This window comes from Podarcis melisellensis (assembly GCF_964234715.1).
Source record: "Podarcis melisellensis genome assembly, chromosome: 16".
Taxonomy (NCBI): domain Eukaryota; kingdom Metazoa; phylum Chordata; class Lepidosauria; order Squamata; family Lacertidae; genus Podarcis; species Podarcis melisellensis.
Genome location: NC_138533.1, coordinates 7,409,474 through 7,425,148, shown reverse-complemented (window position 1 = coordinate 7,425,148; position 15,675 = coordinate 7,409,474). Strand labels below are relative to the sequence as shown.

At 46.3% G+C, this 15,675-nt stretch overlaps 2 long non-coding RNA genes across 2 annotated transcripts; one reads left to right on the top strand and one right to left on the bottom strand.

The window, feature by feature from the left end:
* Window positions 1-4,992: 4,992 nt before the first annotated feature.
* LOC309358750 lies at window positions 4,993-7,529 on the top strand. The gene is made up of 2 exons (XR_014163554.1): window positions 4,993-5,113; window positions 6,667-7,529. It is a non-coding gene; the product is annotated as an uncharacterized lncRNA (long non-coding RNA).
* A 5,007-nt stretch (window positions 7,530-12,536) lies between these two features.
* On the bottom strand, window positions 12,537-15,001 carry LOC309359321. Its single transcript, XR_014163813.1, has 2 exons — window positions 14,813-15,001; window positions 12,537-13,361 (listed from the first exon to the last, which is right to left on the bottom strand). It is a non-coding gene; the product is annotated as an uncharacterized lncRNA (long non-coding RNA).
* Between the last annotated feature and the right edge of the window lie 674 nt (window positions 15,002-15,675).

Sequence of the window (15,675 nt, the reverse complement as noted above, 5' to 3'; positions counted from 1 at the left end):
CATGTGGCCAGCGTGACAAGCTGCATCTGGCGAGACAGCGCAGCACACGGAAACACCGTTTACCTCCCCGCTAGTAAGTGGTCTCTATTTATCTACTTGCACCTGGGCTGCTTTCGAACTGCTAGGTTGGCAGGCACTGGGACCGAGCAACGGGAGCGCACCCTGCCGCTGGGATTCGAACCGCCGACCTGACGATCGGCAAGTCCTAGGCACTGAGGTTTTACCCACAGCGCCACCCGCATCCCAATACAGTCATACCTTGGATTAAATATGCTTCAGGTTGAGCGTTTTTAGGTTACGCTCCGTGACGACCTGGAAGTAACGGAATGCATTACTTCCGGGTTTCGCCACTGGAGCATGCACAGATGCTCAAAATGACATCATGCACATGCGCAAAAGCGGCGAAACACGACCTGTGCATGTGCAGATGCGCAGTCGCGTGTTGCGTTCTACTCAGGATACGAACGGGGCTCCGGAAAGGATCCCGTTTGCATCCAGAGGTACCACTGTATATACAGTCCAGTCTATTATAAGTCTGTTTTGGACTAAGTCCAATTGCAACCCAGAAATGAGTGCTCCGGGTTGAGTCATTTTTTTGATATAAGTCGGGCCTGGCTGCTGTTTTAGGGGTCTCGTTTCATCATTTGGTTCCTATTGAGTGTGTTTCATTTGTTAATTGAGTCCCTCGCTGCTAATCAGAGGCTTCCTGTTGAGTCTGCCAGCTGTTGAGTCCCGAGAACCCACGCAACACAGAGGTGATATTTGGAGGTTTATTTTTGCTATTTTTTTGCATTTTGGTATGTGAGGTTTTTTTGGTTTTTTGACTGTGACTTTGTTTTATGGGACTGACCTGTGACTGTGGGTTGTGACTTTGTTTTTGTGACTTGTTTTTCTGACTGTGTGGAACCCAGCTACTGGTTGATTGTGTGACTGCAGAAATGGATAAAAGCCCCCCCCCCAACAATGACTATCATCAGTGCAGATAAGAATTCTATTTTTTATCATCTACAATACTGTCTTACTTATTTTATAGTACAGTACATTGATTTTTGCCTTCATGTTATGGATCAATGGTCTCATTAGACAGTAAAATTTGTGTTAAATTGCTGTTTTAGGAGGTGTTTTTCATTGTCTAGAATGGATCAATCCATTTTCAATTACTTTCTATGGGAAAGCATGCCTTGTTTTAAGTACGCTCTGTTTTAAGACTGGATTATGGTCTTAAATCAAGGTACCACTGTATATGCATTATAACACTATAACACTAGATGGAGCTATGAATTTTTCCATTGTGAGCTTTAAAATGCCCCCCCCCCCGAGCATTTCCAGAGCGATTTTTAGATAGGTGTGTAGATGCAGCCTAAGTAACTCCATACCCTTCAACATTTCTCTGATGAAATCGGGATGTCCTAAGGAAAAGTCTAGGGTTTGCTGATCAGAAGGTCAGTGGTTCGAATCCCTGCAACGGGATGAGCTCCTGTTGCTCAGTCCCAGCTCCTGCCAACCTAGCTGTTTGAAAGCATGTCAAGTGCAAGTAGATAAATAGGTACCACTCTGGTGGGAAGGTAAACGGTGTTTCAGTGCGCTGCTCTGGTTTTGCCAGAAGCGGCTTAGTCATGCTGGCCACATGACCCGGAAGCTGTACGCCAGCTGCCTCGGCCAGTAAAGCGAGATGAGCACCGCAACCCCAGAGTCAGCCACGACTGGACCTAATGGTCAGGGGTCCCTTTACCTTTAAGGAAAAGTGGGATATTCCGGGATCAAATCAGAAACCAGGACAGGTTCTGTAAATCTGGGACTGTCCCTGGAAAATAGAGACACTTTGAGGGTCTGGACTCCACTTGGGGTCTGACCATGGGATCTGTCCAGTCCAAGGCTGCATAGGGTGGCACAATCACTTCTGGACACTATACATCTGTTACATGTGGCCCACCAGATGTTTGTTGGACTACATTTCCCATCATCCCTGTCCATTGGCTATGCTGGCAGAGGCTGATGGGAGCTGGAGTCCAACAACTTCTTAGGGCTCCCACAGGTCCTCCATCCCTGAGAGAGAGGCCTTTGGATGAACAACTAGCCTGTCCCACCTTCTTACCACAAACAAGTTTTGAAACGGGTCCTAAACCTTTTCCTTAGTGGCATTCTTGGTGGAATGGCAAGGGGGCTCTGAATTGCTATAATCTTCCCCAAATTGATCTGATGCCAAATTTCACCCAGAGCAAAATGTGAGTTGTGTTTGGGCAGAGACTGGGTGTGTGGGGTGTGTGGATGCTCCTCTCAGTCCACACCTCCAAATGGATTTTGAAGGCAATTGGAGGCATTGTGGACTTCTCAGTGATCATATCTATCCTGAGACATCATAAGACATAGGCTTTCCCATGAGTCTGCATGAAAGACCATGAACATGTGTCCTTCATGAGTGAGACCTGCATCATCTCATCTGAAAAGGTTTGGGAAGCCCAGCCAGCTCCACAATTATTTCTAACTGCTGTAATTATGTTTATAAAGAATCCTTGTTCTTAGATGTGGTTCCGTACTCTTCCAGTAAAAGGTGTATGAGGAAGCAACTGCTTGAACCCATGACTGCCCTAGTACATGTCTCTGTGTAAGCATAATAAACCAATGGTACGTGTTTGCAGATTTCTGCTTAGGAATGACATTATTTCCTCAAACAACTGGAAAGAGAACTGATGAGATGGACTTTTCTGCCACAAATGGAGAACCTCTGGACCTCCTGATGTTGTGGGACTCCATATGGAGTCACCAGCTCTCCAGCTCTGGTTCTAGAGTATAGGTTCTGTGCCTTCTTAAACACACAGGTTTTGCTATAGGAAAGCTAGTTATACCAAAATTCACTTATCCAAACATGAAGAATTAGCCTCACTAGTACACACACTAGGGTGGTGCTGTGGGTTAAACCACAGAGCCTAGGACTTGCCGATCAGAAGGTTGGTGGTTCGAATCCCTGGGACGGGGTGAGCTCCCGTTGCTCGGTCCCTGCTCCTGCCCACCTAGCAGTTCACAAGCACGTCAAAGTGCAAGTAGATAAATAGGTACCACTCCAGCGGGAAGGTAAACGGCGTTTCCATGTGGTGCTCTGGTTCGCCAGAAGTGGCTTAGTCATGCTGGCCACATGACCCAGAAGCTGTACACCGGCTCCCTCGGCCAATAAAGCAAGATGAGTGCTGCAACCCCAGAGTTGGCCACGACTGGACCTAATGGTCAGGGGTCCCTTTACCTTTACCTTTAGTACACACACTGCAGATTCAGATATCCGGACAGCCAGACCTAGTACTGTAACCAAATTAGCAGCCTTAAGCAAGTCAGATTTTTTGTGTTTTGCTGGTCAGAGGCAGTTGTTTAAACAGAAACCGTGGTGGAAGGAAGGGGGGAGGAGGGAGGGGGAGATCAGACAAATAAGAGAGCATTTTTCCTGTCTTTTGCAAGGTTTCAAAGGGTTTCCCCAGCTTTTTCATCACTTTGGGCTCAAAATTCTGTGGTTGGACACGGATTAAAAAACTTCCCATAAGAATCAGTGGAAATCGTTAACTGCTTATGCTCACCTAACAAACAATTTCCTGGAAACACATTGGGTTTGGACAGCAGGTCTTAACAGCCTTTGGGATGCCATTATAAGGGCCAAATGATAACAGGACAGTGCTGGGAGGAGCAGAGAGAGAAGAAACCCCATGGTGCACCTGTAGCAGAAAAACTGCACACCTTCACCAGCCCCACCTGCTCTAAAATATGTCTCTGCTGTATTGGTCTCTACAATGGTAGCAGGCTCTGTAACTCTCCAACAGTTTTACCCCTGATGGAACACTTTCCATTGTCTCTCTAGACAGACGGATGTCAATAGTGCTATACAGTCGTACCTCGGGTTAAGAACATAATTTGTTCTGGAGGTCCATTCTTAACCTGAAACTGTTCTTAACCTGAAGCACCACTTTACCTAATGGGGCCTCCTGCTGCCGCCACACAGTTTCTGTTCTCATCCTGAAGCAAAGTTCTTAACCCGAGGTACTATTTCTGGGTTAGTGGAGTTTGTAACCTGAAGCGTCTGTAACCTGAAGCATCTGTAACCCGAGGTACCACTGTATAGGGTGATTGTAACACAAATTAAATTGGTGATTCTAATGAGTATGGTGATGCAAACAGCTAAACCTTGCTGTTATTTTTGGGTCACTGTGCAATATGGAAGAACTAGGAGTATTTCCAATTGTGTAAAACATGAGTTGTGTGCTGCAATTAAATGTTTGAATACAACTTCTCATGGTTTTCGGACTGAGCAAAAATATGTTGCATAGAGGTGGGAGATCCTCCTCCCAAAAAGGATAGGGTTAGACGAAAGACATTCCTTCTTCCTTCTTCTGTATACAGTGGTACCTCAGGTTAAGTCCTTAATTCGTTCCTGAGGTCCGTTCTTAACCTGAAACTGTTCTTAACCTGAAGCACCACTTTAGCTAATGGGGCCTCCTGCTGCCGCTGCACCGCTGGAGCCCAATTTCTGTTCTTATCCTGAAGCAAAGTTCTTAACTTGAAGCACTATTTCCGTTCTTAACCTGAAACTGTTCTTAACCTGAGGTACCACTTTAGTTAATGGGGCCTCCCACTGCTGCCACACGATTTCTGTTCTCATCCTGAAGCAAAGTTCTTAACCCGAGGTACTTTTTCTGGGTTAGCTGAGTCTGTAACCTGAAGCGTATATAACCTGAAGCGTATGTAACCTGAGGTACCACTGTATTCTAAACTAAGTTTGCAAAAGGGTGCTACAATGTCTTCTCAGAAGGAGGCCTCACTGAGATCAGTTGCATTTGCAGGAATGTGGAGAAGGCATTTCAACCTAAATAGGGCATTTCCCCAAACAAGCTCAGGGGTTAACATGATGATGCAGCATGTTGAACAAGGAAGGAGAAATTAATTAGATTATTTCAATTGAACATGTGACAATTAAAGGTCTGAAGATTACTTCTTACTGTAATTCTTGGAAGTGAGAGGAGTGTTTTCCTCTAGGCACAATGACGGACCATATAAAAGGAGCTGCCGCACAATGGGTTACTTCAGAAACATCTGAAACTCCGAAAGCATCCCATCGGATCCAGTAGGAAACCAGGTAATTCCTTGCATGCTCACAGGCTTGACGGGGACTGAAATATCTCTTTTCTCTGAGGGCTTCTAAATATCAGGCCAGCTTCATTTATCTTGCTGCATATTACAAGGAATGAAATGTTGAAGGGAAATGGCAAGTTCCTCCACGGAGAAAAATCTAGATGAGTGTTTCAGCTGAGCTCTGGTGTCCAAATGCACCTGATGGCTTCTGAGTGTCCTGTTGGGGTTCTAAACTTGTTGAAGAAAGTGTCTGTAGAGTGCACACAGCTTGAAATTTTTAGATAATGGAGTTCCCATCAAATGTTGCCTAAAGAATTTTGGAGGGTCACAGGAACCAGGGGGCAAAAGCAGGCAGAGCAATAAATGCACATTTTCCCTTTGTACTGTAGCTCCACTTTGGGCAAAAGATTCTTGCGTTGCAGGGAGTTAGACTAGACTTGGGTCTCCAGCTGTTTTTGGACTAGACGTGGGTCTCCAGCTGTTTTGGGAACTGTACTGGGAACAGATGGAGGCCCAAGTTTGGGGAACACTGGACTAGATCATGGGTAGGCAAACTAAGGCCCGGGGGCCAGATCCGGCCCAATCACCTTTTCAATCTGGCCCGCGGATGGTCTGGGAATCAGCATGTTTTTACATGAGTAGAATGTGTCCTTTTATTTAAAATGCATCTCTGGGTTATTTGTGGGGCATAGGAATTCATTCATTTTCCCCCTGCCCCAAAATAATCTGGCCCACCACCAGGTCTGAGGGACAGTGGATCGCCCTCCTGCTGACCTTCTGGACTAGATGATCCTCATGGTCCCTTCCAACTTTACAATTCTATGATTCTAGTATCTACACAAACTCACAGGTCCCTCTCTAATCTTCCATCCAGACAATTGTGTGATGTTAAAATGAGTGGATAGGACTGGAAATGCAAATTTTAGCTTGGTGCAGGAGGAAAGTTTCTACAACCATTCAACCACTCATCTCTATCCTCTATCCAGGGAGTCAAGAGGCATTATCAGAGCTCAAATTAACCCTCTAGTCAAGCCAAAACATAGGAAAGCATGCAAAGCATGGTCTGTTAGGGGCATAGTCTGGGGAGAATAGGTATGGTTGGTGGGAGAGAGACCTGGAGACTTCGCTGTCCTCCATCTAGGCAAATAAGAGGCAGCATGAGATTTCAAGGACACATTTCAGAGGTGAGCCAGTAGAGAATAGCAGTGGTTTGTCTTGGGAAGAGTTTTGAGTGCCAGGAAGAAAGAAGAAGAAGAAGGAGGAGGAGGAGGAGTTTGGACTTGATATCCCGCTTTATCACTTCCCTTAAGAAGTCTCAAAGCAGCTCACAATCTCCTTTCCCTTCTTCCCCCACAACAAACACTCTGTGAGGTGAGTGAGGCTGAGAGACTTCAGAGAGAAGTGTGGTTAGCCCAAGGTCACCCAGCAGCTGCATGTGGAGGATCGGGGAATCGAACCCGGTTCACCAGATTACCAGTCCTTGTGCCTCAGGTTTCCCATCTCTCTTTTAACCCAGTTTTTTCAACCTATAACCTCTCTGCCACAATGTTATTTCAGATCTACCCCAACTGTTCCAAGATGTCTCTGCTGAATAATGGAATCCTGTTGGAGGACTTCTCTAACCCAGAAGATGACTCCTTCTGTCAGTACCCTGGCTGCTATCCACCCTATCAGCGTCCTGGTTGCTACTATCCTTGTGGTTCCAAGTTGGGCCCTGGCTTCGGTTTCCCATGCCCCCCAGGGTACCGCCCCATCAAGGCCTGTGTCCCCTTCTATCCCCGACCTTCTTGGCCATGTCCTCCAGGAACCTACCCCAGGAAGGTGTGCGTCCCCTACCGACGATATTACCCTGGCCAGGGCTGGCCATGTTAAGCTCAGACGCAACACTGATGGAACATCCAGGAAAGAAGACGTGAGATTCTAACCCTTGGCTGAATGGATGGATACAGTATTCAGAAATGCTTAGTGCTCCAGAGATCCCACTGTTTGACCAGTGGGGTTTGTGAGGGCTCCAAACCTCTGCTAACAATCAATATGGCATTTTGACTGTGTTCCTTTGCTGGCCCAACTCTGCATGCTTATTTTCAACAATAGGCTCCTGTTTCCCGATTACATCTGCTGCCTTACATTCCGACCACTAATGATGCACCAGGACCTCCTAAATAAGGTATTACAGCTGTGATTTGCTAAAGGATGCTCATCCTACAAGGCCAAAGGGAAGATTGGAGGTCAGCTCTGTTGTCGTTGCCTTAGTCCACAATGATGTGTCAACTTTGTTTTTGCAATTTCCAGCTCCAAAGAGATGATATCTGATAATTGCCTTTTCAGTGGTCCATGTTGCATTGATATTTGATGGGCTATTTCCACCATCTCCTTTCCTGCTTTTTCCTCATTAAAACCTTCTATGAATCATAGAACAATGTTGTATTGTTTTCTTCAACCTCCTTTCCCATACACATTGAAAAAAATTGAAATGGCTAACATAGTTGTACAGTCGTACCTTGGTTTTTGAACAGCTTAGTTCTCAAACTTTTTGGCTCCCGAACGCTGCAAGCCTGGAAGTGACTCTTCCAGTTTATGAACTATTTTTGGAAGCTGAAAGTCCAAGAGGACTTCCACGGCTTCCAATTGGCTGCAGCCAATCAGAAGCTGCTCTTTGGTTCCCAAATGTTTTGGAAGTCGAACGGACTTCCAGAATGGATTCCATTTGACTTCCAAGGTACGACTGTATTCTTTTCAATAGATCTCCTCTGAGCACAACTTGGTTTGGTACAACATCTTGCATTTCAGGAGATAATGAAGGCACAGATACGTCTATAATGGATTTGTGGATTCCTATAATGTCTATAATGGATTCCTAAGCACTAGTCTTGCTAGCTAAGGATGGTGGGAGTTGTATTTCAAAAACAGCTGCAGTCCCAAAGTTGGGAAACACTGTTGTAAAGGTTGTATAGTTACTTATCTCATTGACGTGGGGGTTGCATTACTCCATACCCTCCCAACATTTGTCTGATGCAAATAGGGATGTCCTAAGAAAAAGCAGGACATTTTGGGATCAAATCAGAAACTGGGATGGCTTCTGTAAATCCAGGACTGTCCCTGGAAAATAGGGACACTTGGAGGATCTGAAATTGAAGGGTCCGAAATCCGCCACTGGTTGAAGATAGTTGCAGATGGACTAGATAGGGAAAGCTTTGTAGCTGGACTGAAGCAGAGTGAAGGAGGTATCCAGTTGAGCGATGGATAAGTCCTTGCTCCTGGTGAAGGAAGCTGACCTCACTTCCATTTAAGATGGAGCAAGCTCTTAGCAGAAGATCTCATATGCTAGGAGAGGGGGGGGAGATGCTGATACGAGATCATATGTCCTCTTTTCCCAGGACACCTCCTCTTTTTCATGGGTATGTAAAATGAGAGTCATCATAGCGATCCATAGTTAAAAGTAAGGTAAAAGGACCCCTGACCATTAGGTCCAGTCGTGACCAACTCTGGAGTTGCAGCGCTCATCTTGCTTTATTGGCCGAGGAAGCCGGCGTACAACATTCCGGGTCATGTGGCCAGCATGACTAAGCCGCTTCTGGTGAACCAGAGCAGTGCACGGAAATGCCGTTTATCTTCCTGCCAGAGTGGTACCTATTTATCTACTTGCACTTTGACGTGCTTTCGAACTGCTAGGTTGGCAGGAGCAGGAACCGAGCAATGGGAGCTCACCCCGTCGCGGGGATTCGAACAGCCGACCTTCTGATCGGCAAGCCCTAGGCTCTGTGGTTTAACCCATAGCGCCACCCGCATCCATAGTTAAAAGTAGAAGTTGGTAAACGTGTCCTCTTTTTTGCTCTTCAAAATATGGCAACTATAGCAGTAATCAGGACTCCGGGGCTTTAAATTTGGGGTGGGGAACATGAGGCTTGAGGGGTGAATGTGGCCCCTCACTCTTTCTCTCAAGAATCCTCAGACTACCCCCCTCACTAGCCCTGCTTTGCACCCATCTTGGATGATTTTCTCAAACTATAATGAATGCTTGGACTCTGATGTTTCCTCTTGCTAGTCTGGATGGAGGACAGAGAAGGATGTGTGAGCATGGGTAAATATTAGGCTTTGGCACAAAAAGAAAATTCACATGCTCCATCTTTTCACTACAAAAAAAATTCCTTCCAGTAGCACCTTAAAGACCAACTAAGTTAGTTCTTGGTATGAGCTTTCGTGTGCATGCACACTTCTTCAGATACACATCTTTTCACTGGCACTGCCCACCGCTGACATATGCCCCCACCTCCACCCTGGAAGGTTGCCTAGGAATAGACATAGCCCTTGAAAAAATAACCAACATTTCAAATCAGGTCCAGTGCAGTTGCTCAAAAACAGGTGAGCTGTGTACTTATCTGCCCACACCTGCCAAAAACTGAACAGCAGGAGCGGTAGTTTTCAAAGTTGCCTCTAGATGCAGCTCCGTTCAGAGTATATGATAGCTATCAAACCCGGAGGCTACTGAAGCATGGATGACAGCAGGCAAGTCTTTCAACAGAGGAGTAATGATGATGATAACATATAGTTGTGATTCTTTGTTAATGCTTCATGCATTCTCCCTTGCTGCTGACTCTGCCTGCCACACCCTCCCTCTGTCAGAGATAGAGAACTTTTGCCCCTCCAGATATTGCTGGACCGTAACTCATATCATCTCCCACTGTTGACCATGCTTGCCACCTGGGTTGTATGAGTTCAAGAACTTCTGGAGAGTGACAGGTTCATTTGTTTGAGTCTTTATGGACAGAATACTAGAGGGGAAAGGGTTGGGAAATGGAGTGAGTGGGGACAGAGCCCCTAGTACCATGTTTCCCAATTTTGCATCTCCAGCTCTTTTTGGACTACAACTCCCACCATTCCATCATCATCATCATCATCATCATCATCATCATCATCATCATCATCATTTATTATTTATACCCCGCCCATCTGGCTGGGCTTCCCCAGCCACTCTGGGTGGCTTTCAACAAAATATTAAAATATAGTAATGCATCAAACATTAAAAGCTTCCCTAAACAGGGCTGCCTTCAGATGTCTTCTGAAAGTCTGGTAGTTGTTGTTCTCTTTGACCCTCCTGGTGGGAGGGTGTTCCACAGGGAGGGCGCCACTACCGAGAAGGCCCTCTGCCTCGTTCCCTGTAACTTGGCTTCTCACAGTGAGGGAATAGTCAATAGGCCCTCGGAGCTGGACCTCAGTGTCTGGGTGGAGATGCTCCTTCAGATATACTGGACCGAGGGTGTTTAGGGCTTTAAAGATCAGCACCAAAACTTTGAATTGTGCTCGGAAACGTACTGGGAGCCAATGTAGGTCTTTCAAGACCGGTGTTATGTGGTCTCGGCGGCTGCTGCCAGTCACCAGTCTAGCTGCCGCATTCTGGATTAGTTGTAGTTTCTGGGTCACCTTCAAAGGTAGCCCCATGTAGAGCGCATTGCAGTAGTCCAAGCGAGAGATAACTAGAGCATGCACCACTCTGGCGAGACAGTCCATGGCAGGTAGGGTCTCAGCCTGCGTACCAGATGGAGCTGGTTAACAACTGCCCTGGACACAGAATTGACCTGCGCCTCCATGGACATCTGTGAGTCTAAAATGACCATCCCTAGCTAGCAGGACCAGTGGTCAGGGGTGATGAGAACAGTAGTCCCAACTGGAGTCAAAATAGTGACCTGGTAAGATGCATTAGGCGCTGCCTTCAAAGCCCCACCTACCCATGTCACAAAACCTCAACCCTCTGCCCCTTATTTGCCTTTTAGTCTCACTACTGTTCCTTTTGGAGGAGGAGGAGGAGGAGGAGGAGGAGGAGGAGGAGGAGGAGGAAGAAGAAGAAGAAGAAGAGTTTGGATTTGATATCCCTCTTTATCACTACCCGAAGGAGTCACAAAGCGGCTAACATTCTCCTTTCCCTTCCTCCCCCACAACAAACACTCTGTGAGGTGAGTGGGGCTGAGAGACTTCAGAGAAGTGTGACTGGCCCAAGGTCACCCAGCAGCTGCATGTGGAGGAGAGGAGATGCGAACCCGGTTCACCAGATTACTAGTCCACCGCTCTTAACCACTACACCACTGGCTCCCTAGATGCCTGCTACCCAGCCAATCCCCACCTACATGCTTGCCTTCTTACCAGGAACCATTCCAGGTGGTGGTAGTGCCTGCCAACCTTCCTTCTCCTTAGTCTCAGTCAGGAGGGTGGGGACTAAACTAGAGTTAGCTGGTTCTGCTTGTTCTTATTTAAGGCTTCCACTCCTGTAATGCCAGTTTCAGTGGATACCAGTCACCACTGATAAGCCACCACCTTATCAGAAAAATCCATTTTTTTCCAAGTCTGATGTGGGCAGGAGTGCCAACTTGATGTCGCGACCGTGGGTGCCCAGGGCTGTGGGTGTCATGCAGTGTGCATGGCCCTGTTGCTGAAATTTGTGGGGCTCATCTACTTCATGAGGAAATTTGGGGGTGCTTGGGCACCCAGGGCCCCAGGGAGTTGACACCTATGGTTGTGGGAGAGCACCAAACCAACCTTAATTGAACTGCTCACATCAACTGTGATGTGATTGAATCCTGTCTAACTAGGGACCCTCTGTTTGTTCAACCTGACTTGGCCAAAGATAGAGATATAGTAGGCATGAGCTAGGGACGCGGGTGGCGCCTTGGTCTAAACCACTGAGCCTCTTGGGCTTGCTGATCAGAAGGTCGGCTGTTCGAATCCCCATGACAGGGTGAGCTCCCATTGCTCAGTCCCAGCTCCTGCTGACCTAGCAGTTTGAAAGCACGCCAAAAAAAGTGCAAGTAGATAAATAGGTACCGCTCTGGCAGGAAGGTAAAGGGCGTTTCTGTGCACTGCTCTGGTTTCGGTGTTCTGTTGCACCAGAAGTGGCTTAGTCATGCTGGCCACATGACCCAGAAAAACTGTCTGTGGACCAACGCTGGCTTCCTTGGCCTGTAAAGTGAGATGAGCGCCGCAACCCCAGAGTTATCTGCAACTGGACTTAACTGTCAGGGGTTCTTTACCTTTTTACCTTTTTAGGCATGTGCTAGAACTTATTCCCTCTCTCAAAGGAAGGGATTGGCATTGAGGCTATCAGAAGTGAGTGAGCAGAAGGGTTAGTTCTGTGGTCTGGTATCTTGCCCATCTTAGCAGATTTAGGAACCACAAAAGGAGCTAGTTCTTCAATGAATAAACTTGGGAATCTGCTGCCAGAATATGTGATGACAATGGCTGCCAGCATAAGGGGGTTAGTTGTGCTTGTCATAGAGCAGGGGTAGGCAATGTGTTGCCCCCCCTCCCAGATGATGTGGGGCTCCAAACCCCTTCATCCCTGACCTTTGGACCAGCAACCTTTGGAAGATGCCGCACTGGTTACCTTGTGACAGAAGATGAAGTGAAAGGAAGGAAAAGAAAACTCCGACAGAAACTTTCTATGATATGCTGAAAACTTTAATGTGAAAATGAAGGAAGGAGTCAGTGGAAATGACTCAGGGCAGATGGAGATAAATGCAACAGGGAACACTGAAAAAACAATAATCAGACATGTTGACATGTAGACATCACAAAGACAAAGCTGATAAATGATTGTAGGCTAAGCCAACAGGGTTGACCACCAGTCTTCACTTTGGTCATGTTGACTTTCATAGTTGACGTAGTTGTGGTAGAGGGTCCTGGTTCATCAGTAATGGGTGGAATAGAAGGTGATAGGTGTGGCTGGGAAACAGGAGCCCACTCTTAAGATAAGCATGCCAAGATAGGGAAAACTCAAAGGAATAAAGTAAAAGCAACATCTGGATTGGTAAGAGAAGTGCTGAGGCCTCACAAATCCCACAGGTTCCACAGTGGGGTTTCTGGAGCACTCAGCATTTCTGAATACCACGTTCATTCATTCAGTCGAGGATCAGAATCTTGAGTCTTCTTCCTTGGATGTTCCGTCAATGTTGTGTCTCAGATTTACATGGCCAGCCTTTTCCTTGGTAGGAAGCTCGGCCATACGGGACACAAACCCTTATGACACGGTACCCTGGAGGACACGGCAGACCAGGATAGCAGGGGATGCACCCTGTGATGGGGCGATACCCCCGTGGACATGGCCAAACCCGGCCAGGAAACTGTGGACGTTGTGGGTAGCAGCCTGGATACTGATAAGAGAAGGAGTCAAGGCTGGAGAAAGCATCCACTTCTGGCTCATAGAAGTCTTCCAACAGCATACTGTCATTCAGGAAAGACATGTTGGAGCAGAGAGGGTAGATCTGAAATGACATTTGGATGCAGCAATTATGATCCACAAATACTGCATTAAAACAGAGATGCAGAACCTCAGACCCAGGTGCCAACTCCAGGCCCCTCTACCTAGCTCCCAGAACTCCTCCCAAGTCACACATCCTTCTTGACAGCCACACCCCTTCTTCTCCACAGTTCACAACCTGACCCTGCTTCAAGTCCCATTTATTTTTTGCCTGCCTGGAAGGTGCTCTTGAAATCTGTCAATTCCTCTCGCTTGTCTGAAAGGAAGAGACAGAGGAGTGTGCAATTGCATGTAGAGATTTGCCCACTGCAGAAAAGGTGTCATTTACATTAATAACTCCTCCCTCTTTTGTCTCTGGCATCTCCCACCATTGGCTATATGTCCATGAGAGAGAGGGGTGGGAAGAGAGAAAATTGGCCCAAGTTCCTGATCTTAGTTGTACATCTGACCAAAGGCTCATCCAGTCTAGCATCCTGTTCTCACCGTGGCCAGTGAGAGGACCCAATGGGAAGCTAATAAGGAGTCCTTTTTGAAACAGCACTCTATACATTGCTGTTTCCCAGCACTGGCATTCAGAGGCTCCCCTGCTTCTGAAACTGGAGGTCTATCATAGGCAACCTGATATAGCAAGGACACTGTTGCCTAAATCTGCAACTGATCTCCCTTGTGGTGGGATTCCATAGCAAGAATGAATGCCTCTGCAATACATTGCATTCATCTTCTCAAAGTTTGTTGCTTTCCTTCTATTGCATCTCTTCCATTCTATAACGAGAATGTGCCCACTTGAGGAAGGGGCCATAGCTCAGTGGCTGAGCATCTGCTTTGCATGTCGAAACTCCTAGTTTCAATCCCCAGGATCTCCAGGTAGGGCAGGAAGAATTATTGAATTCCCATAACTCAAGTGGCTCATCATATTATTTTTTTCCATGCAGAAGATTTCACGTTCAACCACCAGCATGTGATGAAAGGACTGGGAAGGGCCCGGTTTGAAATCCTGGAGAACACTTATTGGTGAATGTAGACAGTACTGAGCTAGGTTGACCAGCAATCTGACTCTGTAGGGGAGAGCTCCCTCTGTTTCATTTGAACCCCCCAAATTCCCCAAAATTTTCTCTGTAGGAAATATTTTTGGGGACATTGTGTCTCCAAACAATTTCAGCTATGCCAAATTCAGAGACTCTTTTCTTATGTGTCTCCAAACAATTTCAGCTATGCCAAAGAGACCTTGTGTCTCCAAACAATTTCAGCTATGCCAAATTCAGAGACTCTTTTCTTAAGAAGACTAGAACACCTATGAAATGGTGACCATTCATGAGAGGCATTTATCTCAACATTTCAGTCTGGGTAAGATTCAGTGGTGAGAAAAAAAATATCAAGTTAGTCTGATATTTAACAACCTACAGAGAAGAGAAGTATATCTATTAGCAAGAAACCCATGAACAGGGAACAATTTACCTGGCTTCCTGCTGGATCCGAAGAGATACTTTCAGAGTATCAGACGCTTCTGGAGCAATCTGTTGGGAGACAGCCCTTTTTATATGGTTTGTTGGCGTACATAGAGGAAATAACTCTTTCTCAATTCCAGGAAATAAAAATTAATCATTAGATCTTTAATTGTCAGCTGTTTCACTGAAGCTCCCTAATTATTTTGACTTCCCTGTTTAACGTTGTGTTTTTCACCCATCCTTCCCTTCGCAAAGGCAGCAGGTAAACAGTGTGGGCTGGTGGTGTGGGAAGGGCGTCTGAGATTACTCAATAAAGCTGGAATCCCATATCAGCTGAACACAACAGAGCTTACTTCCAAGTAGATACATGATGATTGTGCTGAAAGTTTGTTTTGGAATACAGCGGTACCTCGGGTTAAGTACCTAATTCGTTCTGGAGGTCCGTTCTTAACCTGAAACTATTATTAAACTGAAGCACCACTTTAGCTAATGGGGCCTCCTGCTGCCGCCACGCCGCCACCGCACAATTTCTGTTCTCATCCAGAAGCAAAGTTCTTAATCTGAAGCACTGTTTCTGGGTTAGCAGAATCTGTAACCTGAAGCATCTGTATCCCGAGGTACCACTGTACATTGAAGATTTTCAGGGATGGGGAACTAGAGGTTGCTAGATTCTAAACCCTCTCACCCTTGACCTTTGGTCCTGCTGGCTGGTGGTGATGTGACATTTATTTAGCAAAATTGATAAATTGTTTAATCAAAAAGTCCTGTAAGTAGCATAGAAATAAAACAGTAAATCAAAACTCTGCTGAAATCCATAAACTACTGAGAAAAGAAATGCAAACAATGTTATTATCATTAACATGCAAATGCAAT